This window comes from Notamacropus eugenii, chromosome 2 (genome assembly GCF_028372415.1).
Source record: "Notamacropus eugenii isolate mMacEug1 chromosome 2, mMacEug1.pri_v2, whole genome shotgun sequence".
NCBI classification, from domain to species: Eukaryota; Metazoa; Chordata; class Mammalia; order Diprotodontia; family Macropodidae; genus Notamacropus; species Notamacropus eugenii.
This window is the reverse complement of record NC_092873.1, coordinates 73,691,963-73,707,471: the sequence shown is the minus strand read 5'-3', so window position 1 is coordinate 73,707,471 and position 15,509 is coordinate 73,691,963.

The window sequence follows — 15,509 nt, the reverse complement described above, 5'->3', positions numbered from 1 at the left end:
TCATAGAAAGCATTATAGAAACACCTATTTGCTTTTACGTTTCTCACATGAGCATCTCAAATTCAATATGCCCCAAATGGAGTTCATTATGCTTCCCTTTTCAAAACTTCCCCATTAGTGTCAAGAACATTACCATGTGTTCAGTCACTTAGTCTCACAACCTCAGTGTTATCCTGAACTCTTCACTGTCGTGTCTACCATATTTGTAGAACATTGCCAAATCTTGTAGTTTCTAATTTTGTAACATCTCTTCCATAGAGCCCATTCTCTATATCACTCAACATCATAGCTGAAGTCATTATCAGTTCCTTTTCCAGATGTTCATCTGAACTACTTCAATAGCCTCAAAGTGGTCCTCTTAACTTAGGACTTTTCCTGCTCTAATCTTCCATTCAAGTAGGAAAGTGATTTTCCTTATGCTTATGTCTGACCAAGTAACCCCATACTCTCTAAACTCTGGTGTCTTCCTGTTTCCTCCATGACAGCATAAAAACAAAAATTACTTTCTTTTGTATTTAAAGCTCTTCATAACCTATCACTTTCCTACCTTTCTAATCTCCTTACACTTTAAGTCTCTCCATCCAGCTGAATTATAATAGATGCACTCCTTCACGAACAATATTCCATTTCCCTGCTCCGTGGCTTTACATTGACTATCCCCCATGCCTGGAATAGTGTCCCTTAATTTCTTTCCTCTCCATTTCTCCAGCTTACCTCAAGACTGAACCTTCCCCAGTTCCCTGCAGTTGCTAGTGCCTTTCCTTCTGAGAGTCTGCTACTCTTTCCTACTACTATACGTACTGCTCTATATGCCTACTTATTTGGATTATCTCCCACATTACAACATGAGCCTCCTGAGGACGAGAGCTATTTTTGTCTTTCTTTGTATCCCCAGCTTGGCACAGTGAGTGATACAGAGTAAATAAATAATAAATGCTTCTTGATTGACTAATTAAAATGTGTTTAAAAAAAATCAAGCTTCTGGTGAACAGAACTGTACTAGGTAGAGGGGTCTTAAATGGATCTGTTTATGTTGATAGCAATTCTTTACTCATCTGTGAAGACAAAATCAAAATTTGAGAGGAAAAACAACTCCATAATCCTAATGGAAGATCTACAGAAGAAATTAAATAAGCATTTATTAAGCACCTACTATGTGTCAGGCACTATTCTAAATACTTTATAAAATTAATTGTGATATAAGTTTTTCCTTTGATCATCACCACCTTAGAGAATAAGTGGTATTATTATGCCTATTTTACAGCAGAGAAAACTGAGGCAGACAGTGGTTAAGGGACTTGTCCAGGGACACTTGTCCAGGACAGTTACATTTGAACATAGATCTTCCTGACTCCAGGCCAAACACTCTATTACCACACCACCTAGGATACAAATATTTCTATTTCTCTCAACACAATTCATGGAACTCTTCATCATTCTCTAAGAATTTTTAACTTTATCTATGAATGTGCAATTGTTCATGATAGACCATGTGTGAGGAATGTACCCGTTCTCATAGGAGACAGTAGTTAGTGCCAGAAGGGACTTTCTAAATTCATCCAGTTTAACCATTTCATTGATAAAATTATGAAATGATTCAAGAGAATGTTATTAATTTGATCAGAGTTACATAGGCAATAAAACAAAGCTATAATTCAAACATAGATTCTCTGATTCGTTATTTTCCCACACAGCATCATGGTTGCTGCTTATGAAAATCATTTGAATCCTCTGAACTCTAGCTACAGTTTCAAATATTCTATTCATCTTTTCCTGATTCCTCTAATTGAAGGGGATCTTTCTCTTTCCAGGGCATTATTATTTCTTTGCATCTAATATGTTTATCATACTTTGTTGTGTGTCATAGTTATCTCTGTCCTATCTTCTTTATTTGAATTTAAGATTCTTAAGACTGTTTGAGCATCAGAACTGAGGGAAGTGCCTTGCATAACCGATATGTTTTAATTGGATTGGATCAAATTGAATTAAAAACATTCTGGCCTCATACTGAATGTCTTTAAACTGATTGACATTATGTCTTTAAAAGTTGTCACAGAAAAAAGTGAACATAGCTCGTTGTTTATTTTGATCAAACCTCTGAGAACTGTGAAATAGAAAAAACGGTACAGAAAAAAATGAGTTTGGTTTTAGGTGATTTCTATGGAGAGCTAGGTGGCACAGTGGGTAGAGACCCTGCCCTGGATTTATGAGGACCTGAATTCAAATTTGACTTCACTTATTAGCTATATGACCCCAGGCAAATTACTTAACTCATAATTGTCTCTCAAAAACAAATAAATAAATAATGAGATAGTATTTACCCTCCCTTAATGTCAAAGTAGGCCAATTTTTATGTTGAAATTAGTAATTTTACAGAAACTTCTAGTTTGCTACATCAGATTATAATCCTAAAGGCATAAAAATGATGCTTTAATTCAGGCTGATAAATATATAAATTATGAAATGCTTTCAAGGTAGAAGAAGGGCTTGTGTGCATAAAAATACTCATATATTCATAGAAATTCATGTATCTTTGAATAAATTTACAAAAAGTATACTCATTTATGATATTTTTACCCATGAGCCTTTATACTTCTAATCTGGTTTTTACTTCATTTAGGAATTTCTTCATTTGTAAAAATGAAGCTTGACTTACATCAATTTCAGAACCCTTTTAGTGATAAAATTTCCACAATTCTATGTCTGTATTGTTAAATTTCCTAAGAATTTGGAAAAATATTGCCAGTGATGGGTGACTTTTTCATAATATTTCTCCTATCTTGAAAGAGCATTTATCTTCCCTTTTGCAAATCCTAGCCTAGACAGTTTTGTTTAAAATAATTCATGGGATTTGAACATTTCTACATTCAACTGCATGAGACAAGTAAGCTTTGTGGTACTTACCTCCAGTTCCTTCAATGGAAAAATAAGTAGCCAGAAGCTGATTTTCTGTAATGAAAACTTTAAATGTTCACAGCTATTCCCAGAGGCCAAAAGAATTATATTCTTCTCTACTCCAAATGCAAAGAAAACTTGCAACAAACTCTCAGGAAAATGACCAAAGTGGTCTGTAAAAAAGGAAGAATACATACAGGAAGTGTGCTGTGTTCCTTATCAATGTGAAAACTAGGATAACACAATATCAAAGTAATTTTTTAAGGTTAATGAAGACTGAAACTACAAGAATCAAAAAGATAATACCTGGACATCTATTTTCTATTTAGTTAGAGAAAAATTTGAAAAGTTGGTGTAAAAACCAAGTACCAGAAATGCTGTTGAGAAGGAGCATGTATAATTGAAGTCATTACATGAACCTCTCCTATTCCAGCTCCATTTAAGGGTCTAAATATATGTTACTTGATGCATCATCTTGATGCATCAAGAACCTGACCTTGTTTGACAGGGATGGAAGAAGACAAGTGAGTGTGATGTGAATTCAAAGAAGGTTGGAACATTACATCACCCACTTTTTCACTTTAATTACAGAAGACTTCTGGAACCCACATTGAATTAAAAGAATACTGTCTTGGAAACAAGAGATTTGGATGAGAGTGGGAGAGTCACAGCTCTGACTGTGTGGTCTGGAGAAACATATTTGTCTTCTGGGAAACTTTGTCTCTTTATCTCAAAAATGAAATCCTGAACTAGCTGTCCCTTCTCACTCAAAAATTTTATGTTTTCTGTATCTACTAGGAAATATTCAACAACTTGGAAAATAATGCTTTTGAAGAAATACAGATAATTAAGTTACTTTTTTAAAAGTGTTTTTGTTGATTCACTTTTCTTTTGAAAAAACAAACTTTTCTACAAGCACCAAATTGACAAAACTTGTTCTGTACTCCCAAAAACTTCAAAAAAGAGCCATGTCCTTAATTTTACCATCTTTGCTTAGGAAACTGAAAACTTATTTATTGGTGAATTCATACTTTAGTAATAAATTGATCATGCTTGGAACTTTATGCCTCACTTGTACCATCAGATGTAACATCTGCATCTACTGATTAAATCAATAATAAGTGTGGGTATATATATATACATATATATATATATATGTCTTATGGATTAAATGAGAAAATATTTCTAAAGTGTTTAGCACAGTGCCTGGCACATAGTAAATATCTGTTCCTTGTCCCTTTTTATGGTTTTTCTTTAACATGACAAACAAAAATGTCAGTTGCTTTTATAATTGACTAAACTAACTAAGATTTTTATAAAATCCTCCTAATCACACAGTTTCTGATGGTCACTAAGCAGCTCTGTAACAATAGGTGAGTTACTTCACCTAGGGATAACTTTTGGCTACAACCTTGGATTTATCTTCTAAGCTACAGAAGGGTTGCAAATAGCTTTGGTGGAGGAGATTGCTAGACTTTCAAAATAAAAGTGATTTTATATATGACTGTTATATTTTTATTTATATTTCTGATACAAGACCAAAATGGTAATAGTCAATAATTTTTAATATACTGCTATACAATATGCAAATATTTTAGTCAATGTTATAACAAAAATAAGCGTTACTTAAAATAATCAATAATTTTCTTTCTCAACTTTACCTCCCAGGTTTGCATATCAGGATAACATATGTCAAGAAAAAGTTTGTAATTACTTTATTTTGACATTTTTGTGAATGGTTTATGTAGTAAGAGAACTACTGTTCTCTGAAAGCTTAATAGAATTAACTTATAAATCAGTGCTATCCATCGACACCTGAGATTTTCAGGAACTGCAATGTGTGTGTGTGTGTGTGTGTGTGTGTGTGTGTGTATCTGTGTGCATATGTTTGCTTTAAGAGTTTCTCAGTTCTTATTTCTGAAATTGAGTTTTTAGTAGCTGTTAGCTACCTGCATCCAAGATATTCTCCTTCCTTCTTCATTGTGTTCAGGGCTTGGCTTACTGTCTTTCTCTCCTCCACAAGATCTACATTTATACTAAGGGACTTCAATATGCATATTTCTGCATGCTCAAAAGCCATCATTATCTTGCAGTTAGTAACTGACCATAGTTTATTCCCCCATGCCTCCTCAACTATACATAATTTTACCCTTAATCTTGCCATCACCAAAAAGTGCTCCATTTCCATGTTCATAAACACTGAAATTCCTTTATCTAGTCATACTTTGTTTTCATTCCACCTATCCTTCTACTTAGAACCCCTAACCTTATTCTAAATTCTCACCATGAATTACTAATCCTTTCAACCATCAATTCTTTCCCAGTTCCATCATCTATTTGCTGGTTTTGCTCTCCTGTCGATCTCATCTTTACTCCTCAGGGAACCAGTTCAATTCTATTTTGTTGCCTAAAATCCTTTTGCCCCTTATAGTAGCAATAATCTTGCCGTGCCAAGTCTCATTCCTGGAAAACACCCACCCCAAACAACAATTGCTTTCACCTCTATTCACGTAACTACTGAACAGAGCTGGAGAAAATAATGAAACTGTGATGACTGGGTCCACTCAAATGTATTTTACATAATATTAATTATAGTCTCATTGCTACGAGGCAATCTGTTTAGATCTCTCTTAAAAAATACACTACCCCATCCATCACAGCAATTTTTCCAAACCTCCCAAAGCTACCGTAGGCATATTCTCTCGGTCAAATAGTTTGCTTCACATTTTTCTGAAAACCTGATGATATTCACTTTTTTAGCCTCTTCCATATTTCACATCACTCAGATACCTTTAATCATCTCCTTCAACCCTGTCACAGGAAGACATATCTCTCCTTTTCATGGCAAACTTTTCTACATGCGTGTGATCCTATTCCTTCTTGTCTTCTCCAGCATATTTTCCACTCTATCATTTACACTCTCATTTATCTTCAATGCCTCTCTATCTACTGGATATTTCACTACTACCTACAAACATTTTGATGTCTCCGCATTTTCAAAAAGAAAAGAAAAAAACCTTCCTTGATCTATCCCCAGTATCTATTGTTTTTTATCTCTCTTCCCTTTCTTGGCTAAGAAGTGTTTGTAATTGTTTCCTCCACTTACTTTCTTCTCATTCTCTTGTTGAGTATGATCTGGCTTATAGAACAAAGAGGTCAGCAAAAGACCTCTGAAGACCTGCTGACTTCATTCATTGCTGAATGCCTGTGAAACCTAGACAGTATACCAGTGTCATTCCAGGAAGTCAAATCACTTTCACTGGATTTGTCCTAAGAAAATTCTGCAGACTAGCTGGCAGGATCAGGTAATGGATGTTGAAGTCCTTTCTCAAGCTAATCTGCAAAGCCTTCAAATTCTAATGCAAGGAGTGCAATTCCAGTGGCCTGGATACATGGTTTGATTGCCAAACATACCCTTGCCTAAAAGACTGTTTTACAGATAACTTCTGCAAGGAAAACACTCACGTGGTGGTTAGAAGAAGCAACATAAGCACACTCTGAGGGTCACTGAAGAACTTTGGAATTGATTGTGTGGTCTGCAAGACACTGGCAAAGGAATGTCCAGCATGGTATGCCCACAGGAAAGAAGGTGATGTGCCCTTTGAGAAAAGTAAAATAGCAGTATCTGAAAAGGAATATGAGATGTGAAAATTTAAAGAATCCACCCCAAATGTTCACATGGATTACTTATGCCTGACTGTGGTGGAGCATTCTGAGCTCATATTGATCTGATTAGCCACTTGAACATACTGTAACTTGACTCTGACATAGTGATGCTGTTTTGGTCTTCTTTAAGGATGAAGAACAACAATGAGACCAACCAGTAATCTGGATATTGACCTCATTATTCAACTGATATTTCTCTCTCCAACGTTATAATGATCTATTAATCATCAGATCTAATTACTTCATTCTCATTTCATTTCACTTACTAAATTCCCATGATCTATTCCTCTATGCCACCTGAACTAGACACAGAGCAATTATACTCTTGACCTCATGAGAGTCTTAAAACTTTTAATCACCTCTTTCCCTTGATATTCTTCTTTCTGTAGGTTTTAATGACACTCTTCTGGTTCTCTTACTTTTCTGACTATCATTTATTTGGACATTTTGCTGGATATTTATCCAGGATGAGCCTACTTAATATAGTATCCTTTAAGGTTTTGTTGTGGGCCTTCTTCCTACTTGATGATTTCAAAAGCTTTGATGCATTCATTTATGTTTTCTTTGCAGAAAATTAAAACATTCTTTTTCCTCTCAGAATTAGATAAATATAACCCCCCAAAAAATAGAGAAAGAAACTAAGGAGGTGAATAGGACTTTGGAATAGTTTGATAGGATAGACCTCTGGAGAAAATTGAATGGGAGTAGAAAAGAATAGCCTTTTTCTATGCAAGTCAGGGCATCTACGCAAAAATTAGTCATGAAAATTTCTCAACCAAATTCAGAAAAGGAAAAATATAAATGTGTTCTTTTCAGATCACAATGCAATAACAAAATGAATTCAATAAAGAGCCATGGAAACATGGATTAAAAATTAATTGGAAACTGAAAAATTTAATCCTGAAGAATGAATGAGTGAAAAAACAAATTGTAGAAAGAGTCAAAATGAGACAGCATAATTAAATTTATGTGATTGAGCCAAAGCAGTACTTAGGGGAAATTTTATATCTCTAAATATTTACTTCAGTACAATAGGGAAAGAGAAGATCAATGAATTGAGAGTGTAACTAAAAACTTAGAAAAAAATTAAAAATCCCCAAATAAACATTAAATTAGAAATCCTAAAAATCAAAGGAAACATTATCAAAACAGAAAGAGCACTGAGCTGACAAATAAAACCAGAAGCTGCTTTTATGAGAAAAATAAAATAAATAAATGGTGGAGTGGTGATGATGGTGGCAATGATGATTTTTAAGTCATTTCTCTTGAGGAAGACTAAGACATACCTTGTCTCACACTGCATAATACCATGATGACCATCAAAATTATTTAGCACTGGCTAAGAAATAGAGGGCCAAATCAGTGGAATGGAATGAATAAGTTGATTGTATCAAATTAAAAATATTGCACAAACAAAACAAATGCAACCAAGGTTAGAAGGAAAGTAGAAACCTGGAAAATATTTTTTGCAGTAAATACCTCTGACAGAGACATCATTTCTCTAATAGAGAACTGAGTGAAACTGGTGAGAATACAAATCATTTTTCAATTGATAAATGGTCCAAGAATATGAGCAAGCAGTTTTTACATAAAAAAATCAAAGCAACATATAGTCATATGAAAATGCTCTAAATCACTATTGATTAGAAAAATACTGATTAAAAGAACTGTGAGGTAGAACTTCATACCTACCAGTTGGATAATATGACAGAAAATGAGGATGATAAATGTTGGAGGGGATATGGGAAAATTGGAACATTAGTGTATTTTTGGTGGAGTTGTCAACTGACTCAAACATTCTGGAGAACAATTTGGAACTATGCCTGAAGGACAATATACACACACACACATTTATACATACATACATACATATGTATGTATGTATACATGTATATATATGTATATATAAATATATATAGAGAGAAGGTATATGTATATATGTATACATACCCTCTGATGCAGCAATACTACTACTACATCTGTATCCAAATGGGATTTTAAAAGGAGGTTGCAGGTGGAGAGGAAGGATGTAGTTGACTAAAAATATTTATAGCTTCTTTCTTTGTAGTAGCAAAGAATTGGAATTTGAAAGGAAATCCATCATTTGGATAATGGGTGAATGAGTTGAGGTATATGAATTTAATGGAATAACATTGTCCTATAAGAAATGATGAGCACATAGATTTCATTAAAATGTAGAAAGACTTATGTGAGTTGATGCAAAGTGAAGTGAGCAGAACAAGAACACAGTACACCGTAACAGCAACATCATGCAGAGAATACCTAAGTCATTCAAAGTTGATCATTAGAATAGTTCTTTTTATAGAAATTCCAAAATTCTCACCAGGAAAATGGCTGTTCATAACCAGAGAGTTCATAACCAGTCTGAATGCAGAGCAGAGCATGCTATTTTCATTTCATTTTTTTCAGGGTGTTTTTTTTCTTTTGGCCTATTTCTTCTTTCAAAACATTACTAATATGGAAATATGTTTTAAATTATTGCAAATATATAATATACTAAATTATTTACTATCTTACAGAGGGGGATATAAGGAAAGGAAGGAGAAAACTGGAGAGGAGAAATCAAAACTTCACAATGAATGTTAAAATTTGTCTTCAAATCTAATTAGAGAAAATAAAATACTATTTTAATAAAAGAACTTTTCAGAGCCCAGACCAGGATATCAGTGAACACACTTTTTACACTTTGAAAGCACTGAAAACCTCCAAGTTCCCAAACTAAGTTTTGGAAACAACAGAAGGTTATATACAGACAGAATTTCAGACCAGAAATCCTTTCTAATCATATGCAGTTCCCAGAACTAACAGAAATTCTAAAGTCAAGAAATAAGCTGGAAAAGTGAATAGCAAAAAAAAACAAAACCTCAAAATAAAGAGCTATTTGAGATGGTAGAATAGTAGAGATCAAATAAAACCTACATGGTAATAGAAAAACCTCAAAACACACACACACAGAAAAGTTTCTACAAGCAAAATCCTCCCCCCCAAAAGAAAAAGTAGACACAACCAAAATTAAAAATCTCAAAAGAGCTAAAGAATTTAAAAAAAGAACAAAAAATTTAAGAACCAAAGAGAGCAGTAGAGGAAAAAGTAGAAAAAGAAATGAGAATTATACAATAAAGTTATGAAAAGAAAGCTAACACTTTAGTAAAGGAAGTGCAAAACTTTACTGGAGAAAATCACTGTTTGAAAATTAGAATTGGCCAAATAGAAATTAATGAATCCATGACATTTCAAGAAATAAAAACATAGTCAAAAGATTTTAAGATGTGAAATATTTCATAGGGAATATCAGAATTGTTTGAGGAGAAACAATTTAAAAATCATTGGACTACCTAAAAGATTTAAACAAAAAAGAGACTAAATATCATATTTAAAGAAATAATAAAAATAGCCAGATCTCTTATAATCAGAGGGCCAAAGAGAACTTTAAAGAATCAACCAATCACCTCCTAAAGAAACTCTCATTTGAAATTTTCCAGGAATATTGTAAACAAAATCCAGAGCTCCAAAGTCAAGGAAAAAATACTTCAAGCATGCAGAAAGAAAAGAATTAAAGGACTACAGGGCCATTGTCATGGTGCAATAAGGTTTAGCAGTGACAACTATGAAGAAGTGACGAATCTGGAATATTATATACCTGAACATATACATATATTTGTATGTATATATAATATATAATAATATATGATATATCTGACTATATATATTCTAAATCTGAAAGGATTTTGAATTACAACCATGGATAATCTACAAAGCAAAACTGAGTACAATCCTATAGGGGAAAACATAGATCTTTAATGACACAGAGAATTTTTGAGCACTCCTGAAAAAACCATACCAGAGTAGAAAATGTGACTTTCAAACATACCACTCAAAAAAAGTATATAAAAGGCAGACCTGTATGAGAAGTCTTAAGGCAGTAGTCAAGGTGAAATCATTTACATTATTACCTGGAGATATGATATCTATATTTCCTCACAACTTTGTCATCACCAGGGGTCACAGAGGAGTCTAATTAGATAGAAAGTCTCAGTGTGATTCCACTTTGGGTGATCTCCAAAGATGAATACAATGGAAGAGGGAAAAATACACTGGGAGAATAGAGAGGAGAAGAATAGGGAAAATTATATTACGTAAGCAGGGAGCACAAGGAAGAGTTTCTAATAAAGGAAGGAGCAGTGGGAGGAGTAGATGAGAGGTGAACATCATTCCATCTGAACTGCTTAAAAGAGGGAAGAAAATACATACAAACAATTTGGTGGACAAATTCATCTTATCCAAACAAGAAGTAGGAGGGAAATGAGAAGAGAGATAAAAGCATAGTTAGATTATGGGAGGTAGTTGCCAGAAGCAAAACAAACTGGTAGAGAAGAGACAGGGTGGGGGAAAGAGAGGTAAAAGTTTAAGAGAATAGAATGGAGGGAAATACACAACAATTACAATTGTGAATGAGAAGGGGGTAAACAAAACTACAAATACAGAAGAGCAGAAATTGGATTGGAAACTAGAATCCAACAATATTTATTTTTTTAAAAATACTTGAAAGAGAAAGACAAATACAGAGGTAAAATAAGAGGTTGGAGCAAAATCTCTTGTGTTTTACCTGAAGTGAAAAAAAAAAAAGCAGGATAGCAAACATGATTTCACACAGAGCAAAAACAAGAATAAACCTAATTAAGAGAGATAATCAGGGAAACTACATTTGTATAAAATGCACCAGACAAAATGATTTACTATCAGTACTGAATATATATGCATCAAATAATGTATCATCTAAATGGGTAAAGAAAAAGCTAGCTGAATTCCAGAAGGAAATGGGAAAAACACAATAATATGGGACCTCAATTAACCCTTCTCAGACCTAGATAAAACTAACCAGAAAATAAAGAAGGAAGAAGTTAAGGAGATAAAAAGAATTTTTAAAAAGTTATGTATTGTATACTTTAGGAGAATAGTGAATGAGAAGAGAAGGGAGTATACCTGTTTTTCAACTGTTCAGAGCACCTTCACAAAAATTAACATTTGAATGAGTTGGTCATTATAAACCTCAATACAAATGAAGAAAGTAGAAATATTAAATGCATCTTCTTCTGATCTTAATAACATTCAAACTAAATTTAAGAAAGTACCTTTGAGGCACAGATTAGAAATCAGTTGGAAACTTTATAACTCACCACCAATGAAGAAGAAATTAAAACAGTAATTAGGAATTATTTTGTCTAATTGTACGCCCATAAATTTGACAATCTTATTTAAATGCATGAATATTTACAAAAATATGAATTTCCCAGAGCAACAAATGAGGAAGTAAAATATTTAAATAACCCCATGTAAGAAAAACAAACTGAACAATCAATCAATGAACTGCCTAGGATAAAGCCTCCAAGACCAGATAGATTTACAAGTGAATTCTATCAAAGATTTGAAGCGCAATTAATTCCAATGTTATTTGGGAAAACTAATGAAGAAAAGATTCCACCTAATTCTTTTTATGATATGTATATGGTGTTGATACCTAAACCAGAAAGAGTCAAAACAGAGAAAGAAAATCATAGACCCATTTCCCTAATGCATATAAAAGCAAAAATTTTAAATGAAATATTAGCAAAAAAAATTACAGCAAGTTATCATGAGATTATAAACAATGACCAGGTAGGATTTACATCAGGAATGCAGGTCTGGTTCAATATTAGGAAAACTATCAGCACAATTGTTCATATAAAAAACCAAAATTAACAGAAACTATATGATTATCTATATAGATATAGAAAAAGCTTTTCACAAAATACAACACCCATTCCTTTTAAAATCACTAGAAAACACAGGAATAAATGAAACCTTGCACAAAATGAAAGGTAGTATCTATCTAAAACCACCAGCAAGCATTATATGTGGCATTTTCATTAACAGTGGAAGTGAAACAAGCATATCCATTATCATTACTGTAATTCAATATGGTGCTAGAAATGTTACCTTTAGGAATAAGAGAAGAAAAAGAAAGTGAAGAAATTAGAACGAACAAAGAAGAAACTAAACCATCACTCTTTGCAGATGATATGATGACATACTTACAGAATACTTGAGAATCAAGTAAAAAAATTACTTGGGAAAAAAACAACTTTATCAAAGTTGTAGAATATAAAACAAGCCCACATAACTCATTGATATTTCTATATATTACTAACAAAGCTCAACAGCAAGAGACAGAAAGGGAAATTTCATTTAAAGTTACTATGGACATAATAAAATATTTGTGAGCTTCTCTGCCAAAATAACCCCAGGAATTGTATGAACACAATTACAAAACAATTTTCACACAAAAAGTCAGATCTAAATAATTGGAAATCAGTTACTTGTGGGTAGGCTGAGCTGATATAAAAAAAATTACAATTCCACCTAAAATATTTACTTATTCAATGCCTTACCAATCAAACTACCAAAAAATGATTTTATAGTACTAGAAAAAATAATAGCAGAAATCATCTGGAAGAATAAAAGGTCAAGAATGTCAAGGCACGGTAATCAATGATCAGCTTCTTTGTATCTTATGCAGCACCAATTGTTTTTGAAATCTGTTAAAGCTAGGACACCTTCCTTCTTGTTTTTTTCATTGGTTCTCTTGATATTCTTTCTTGATCTTCAGATTAATTTTATTTTCTTTACCTCTATAAAGTAATTCTTTGGTAGTTTGATTAGCATAGTACTGAATATGTAAATTAATTCAGGTAGAATTGGTATTTTTATTATTTTGACTTCAGCTACTGTATAGCCAAGGCAATATACACAGCCCTGGTGGTGACTATGAATATGTGTACATAATTCTGTTTCACAATATGTAACAGACTCCATATAGAAGGCAAAAGTAAAACATTTATTTAGACACCAGCAAGCCAAGTCCCTGAATCAGGAAGTAAAATTCAACATAGCAACCAAGAAATCAATAGGGGTTATCACCCCAGGGGGCAAAGCCATTCCCAAGCCTCCCCAACCCCTGCTGGGACCTTCCCACAAACAAACAAACACTCAAGAGCCTATGTCTGCCTGCCTGTGTCTTTCCCAAGTCTGACTAGCCTGACCTATCAGCTCTGTTCCACCCTTCTTGTTCCAGCCATTTAGCCAGCTCCTCCTACCACATATGACTTAGGCTTCCATGTGATCTCAGCAGGACACAGGGGCCTACTAATCAATGGGAAAGATTTTCCCATTTACATTACCATTACAGCTACCAAGAGCAATTAGTATTTATCCAATTACTTATATCTGTCTTTATTTGTGTGAAAAGTGTTTTGTAATTGTGTTCAGAAAGTTCCTATATGTGTCTTGCCAGGTAGCCTCTCAAGTATTTAACTCTCTTTAGCTATTTTAAATGTAGTTTCTCTTTCTGTCTCTTCCTATTTTTTTTTATTTTTTATTTTTTACTTTTGGTAGCATCCAGAAATGCTGATGATTTGTATGGACTTATTTTATATCCTGAAATTTCTCCAAGGTTGTTTATTGTTTTGCTTAGCTTTTACTGTTTTCTAAATAAATCATCATCTCACCTGCAGAAAGTGATAGTTTGTTTTCCTCTTTGCCTATATTTATTCATTTAATTTCTTCTTCTTTTATTGCTGGAGCTCACATTTCTAGTACAATATTGAATAACAGTTATGATAAAAGACGTCCTTGCTTCGCTTCTAATATTATTGGAAAGGCTTCTAATATTTCCCATTACATACTAGCTCTTGATATTAGATATTACTCATTTGTTTAAAGAAAGCTACACTTCATTATATGTTTTCAGCTAAAAAAAAAGAGCAGTTACTGCATATTGTTTAAAGTTTTTCTACATCTGTTTCCATAAACATATGATTTTTGTTATTAATATGGTCATAGTTAAGTAGCTCTGCATTACTAGTATAAATCCAGCCTAGTCAGAGTGGATGATCTTTGTGGGACTTTGCTGCAATTTATGTGCTAGAATATTATTTAAAATTTTGCTTCAGTATTTATTATTGAAATTGATAATAGTTTCTGTCTTTGTTTTGATTCTCCCAAGTTTGCATATCACACCAAATTTGTGTTGAGTGGAGACAAGATGAAAGAGTAGTAGGAATATTTAACCCAAACTCTCCCAATATTTCACCCCAACTTTTAAATAAAATATCAAATTGAAGGTTAGGGTGAAACCAAGACAAGTTAGGAGGGTGGAAGGAGAGGTCTCTGACACTGCGGTAGGAGTTGCTCAGGAGCACAGTGGGTGGTGATACTAGCTGTGGGCCATGGAGGGGCAACAACAGAAGCATCAGGAATTTTGTAACCTAGGACCATCCTACTAAGAGCTACATAAATTCAAACACAAAAGAAACTAGAAAGAAGTTGAGATGAATAGAATTTTGAAAAATATGCCGGAGAAAACTGAATAGGAAAAGAAAAAAGGATACATTTCCATAGTTGCACATGGCACCTTAACAAAAATTGACCATGTGTTATGGCACCCTGAGGAATAGTCATTTTCAGAGTATGAAATCCAAGCCATCAATGGCCATATTTTTCAAAAATGTTCTAAATTCAGAGAAATAAAAATGAAAACAACTGTGAGAAGTGATCTCATATCTACCAAATTGGCAAAAATGACCCAAAAAGGAAAATGACAAATGTTGCAGGGATTGTGGAAAAGCTGGTACATTAATGCCATGTTGATGAATCTGTGTATTTTTCCTGATCTTCTGGAAAGAAATTTGGAATTGTCAAAAATTCTAGCAGTGAATTCACTATCAACGAAGAGGAAATTGAAATAATAATTAGGAATAATTTTGACCAATTATATACCCATAAATTTGACAATCTTAGTTAAATGGATGAATATTTATAAAATATAAATTGTACCGATTTACAGAAGAAGACATAAAATATTTAAATAACCCCATGTCAGAAAAAGAAAT